A 3,888-nucleotide genomic window follows, 5' to 3' on the forward strand; every position below is an offset into this window, starting at 1 on the left:
TATGCGGATAGTGAAACAGCACAGCAGAGGTAATAGTGTTGATTACACAGGCCCATACATTAACTAAACACCAGAGTCTGGGCCTTAAAATTGTGTTTTAAAACTGGCAGAATAAAAGACAACGAAGCAGACAGATGACACTGTACCCCTCCCCCCCATAATAGACACACATTTCTCGAAAAATATAGGTAACATTTCAAAGTGCTTTTTGTTTTCTACTGCAAAGTCAGTCTATTGATGTGTAGGCCGTAAATAGACACAGAAAGTTCAAATCCGAAAGTGCGGTTGTTTTACTAATATTATTATTGTCTAGCTATTTCGTAAGTACCGGTATTGTTTGTACAGAACTTTGATGAGTTAAAGGCCTCAAATATTACGTTACGCAGGTAAAACGTTTTGCACGTGAAAAAAAAAATACATTTGCACATGAATTCGTTTTCTATTTCCTAACTCTAACTCCTAAATAATCCTTCACATCATTTACTTCACCTACAATTGAATGAGTGCCGAAAACTGTAAGTAAAATGTGGACTAGTACGGTTGGACAGATATAAGATGTTATAAATGCCTTCGCCATGTTACTCAGAATAAAAGAGCAGAAAAGGTATCCTGGTCCTGTCGTGGCGAGAGAGAAGGTTCCATTGCTTTTGCACAGATCTCCTCATGCCCGATCCACGTACCCACAGAAATCCAGCATTAGGGAAAGGAAATGAGGCTCTGAGTACAGAGAGGATCTACTGTAGTTTCTGCTTTGTCTCCCATGTGAGGGTGGGTGAGCCCGACCTATTGTACCGTAGTCATGGTCTTTTCAAGACCTGCCTCCCATAACGTGTAACGGTCGAATTTCAGCACAGATCGCTATTAAAGCAAGCTGTAATGTTTGTAATGTAATGTATCGCCCTGGAAAAACGTGAAAAAACTCTTTTTTACACAAAAATGTAAGACACAAAATCTAATACATTAGAACGTATTTTATTTTATTTTTTTAAATCCGGCAATGATACATTTCATGAATCCATGTAAAAATGTCTTGAAATGACACTTTTTAAATTAACAGAAATATACCTTTTTGTTCTTCTCCCGATTAGGTCATTAACTTGAGGTAAAAGCCGGTGGGAACCATCTGAAATAAAATCCTTTAACTAAAAAGATTAAAAAACTAAAATACACTGCAATAAAAATGCAGATGTTTAGTCGAATTTACGAAATATTCTTAAAACTGATTTATTTTAAATAAATCCAAAAATAGTTAATAATGAACGTTTAGAAGATTCAAGGATTGTTGACGTACTGTAGACTGATTCAGCATACAGTAAATATCGTAAAACGAAAGTGCTATTAACGTAAGCCTGTCAGCAATGCGGGATTTAGGTTGGCTAAGTCTCAACGCGAATTGTGAGTGAAAATAACATTTTATGGGAAGCTATATTTACAAAGTGTAACGGAAATACTGTACTTGATTTGCCCCTTGTCTTATGCAACATTTTAAGCAAAAACATACATTTAGTTATGTGTTCACGCACGTGTTTGCGTAAAAATGTTGCTTTTCAAATTTATTTTTTTCTCCTGTTATTTTTTACTTCCACAAGCGTTACCTAAAACAAAACAATTTCGATTATTTGAAAGCATTCATTGTTGCAAGAGTAAATACTTGAAAACGTGGGAATGAAATAGCATAAATCACTAAGGATTAAAATATAAAATATCTCTCACAGATGTAAATGTAAGTATATCTAGCCTATTAAAGGCAAATGTCCCTGAACTCAAAGCGTGTGGGTTAACCTTATACGTTAAATTAGTCAACAAGTATATTTACTGTCATCATCTAAATAGGCAACATTCAGAAGTAAGGTGAGTAAAACAAACTTTAAAAAGAACAATACAGATGAACAATAATGAACTTAACAAAGTTAAACTATTTTAGAAAACCGTGGGGTATAAATTCAATATATTATTGAGTATTTAATTTTAAGTATTTTAGTACTTAAAATGTAGTACTTGTTTATTACTGCTACTTTATTAATTTTTAACTTTTTTATTTTTACTCATCTAAAATATAGCATTTGCAAACACTACGTTTTGTGAAATATCATTGCATTATTTTTTAAAAATATTTACTTTGCATACAAATTGAGAATCCGTCGTGTTTATATTGTGCAACGATTTAAATAGCTCAATGCTCAGAAAGTGTTGATATTTACAAATTTAAGGTCAAGCGTTACTGTATTTCTTCAAGGTTTGTTGTCATACTACGGTTTTTAATATTTGCTGCGTAATACCGTTTCCAGTGAAGAATGCGGGGATGTTATTTCATGTACATATTGCTTTGATCACCAGTGTGATGTATTCTCTGTATCTGTATTTTCAGAGACAGAAACGAGAGTCGAGACAGAAATGAGTGTAACACATATCCGATATATACCGAAGTTTATCAATTTAACTCCTTCGAATCTTGACAACCTTATTTTAATTCTATTACGGTGGTACTATCAAATAACAGCGTTAATGCATCTACTGTCAGGAGATTGTTTTTACTTCAATATGGAGACCGCAGATTAATTACGCTTTCTTCCAAAATGAAACTCGTAAGAGAATACTGCCCTAATTACACAATAACGTCTAAATTCATGCAGGTGCTCCCCCAAGTACCTCTTAGTGAAATTTCTAAACGTCATATTGTGTTTTCTCTGTGTTTGTGTGGGTTTTGTCCGTGTGACACTGTTTAACCTTTTAACTGTCGTCCTCAAGGATAAAAGAAGAAACGGTGTTGAAACAGCACACCTTGTTGCAATGTTACTCCATGGTCTACGAAAGTGCAGATTGTGAGATTGTGTCCTTTTGTACAGTATGTATAACGTCAACTCAAAGGAACTGGATGATTTGCTTAGCGTTCTTTTCTTTGGTTTGGTGGGATTTGTCTAGTCGGCAAACAGCAACCCCAGACATGAGTCATGGCCGATCAGGCACGAATCGTGTGCCTTGCTCACAGACTATTTGTATGCTGCTTTTACCAACAGGAGGCTTGTGAATGGCTGTAGTTTAAAATTTAAATCAGGGTGTCTAATCCTAGTCCTGGTGGGGGGGTTAGTATATCACCAGACACATTTGTCTTTTTTGTACCAACGTAACCACTTCTATCACTTATTTAGGAACTGGTTCTTTGAAGAAACCTAAAAAACCTTCAGACACATTGGCCCCTTAGATTAGACTTCCCTTTGTGAATTTGTGAATATCTTATACAGTATATAGTGTACTGTATATCTGTGAACAGATCTTTCTTAGAATGTATTAATACTTAATAATAAGTTGATATTCCTTACACTTATATAGCGCTTTTCTGGACACTCCACTCAGAGCTCTTTACAGGTCATGGGGATCCCCTCCACCACCACCAGTGTGTACCTCTACCTCGATGATGCGCCAGTCCGCTCCCCACACACAAGCTCTCAGTGGGGAGAAGAGCAGAGTGATGAAGCCAGTTCAGAGATGGGGATTATTAGGAGGCCATAACTGGTAAAGGCCAGGGGGAATTTGGCCAGGACAGTGGGGTAACACCCCTATACTTTTCAAGAAATGCCCTGGGATTTTTAATGACCACTGAGAGTTAGGACCTCCATTTTTATGTCTCATCCAGCAACCTTAGTCTCCCATCTGGCCAGACTCCTACCTTTTGAGCCCCAGTGGGCTGCCAGCTGTGAGTTACAGGGTGCTATAGTACAATGAGCATCCTTATTGAAAACATCTGTGGAGATGTCAGCCAATTTATTATGCTGGGAAGGGACTTTTCTTCCATTGAATTTCTTAGCAGGCCTGCTACAACATTTTCAGAATTGGCAGGTCAGTAAGGCTGTTTCCCTTTAGTGAAGTCAACAAATAAAGAGACATCTG

The sequence above is a fragment of the Lepisosteus platostomus genome, chromosome 26 (genome assembly GCF_059453375.1).
Source record: "Lepisosteus platostomus isolate fLepPlt1 chromosome 26, fLepPlt1.hap1, whole genome shotgun sequence".
Lineage (NCBI taxonomy): Eukaryota > Metazoa > Chordata > Actinopteri > Semionotiformes > Lepisosteidae > Lepisosteus > Lepisosteus platostomus.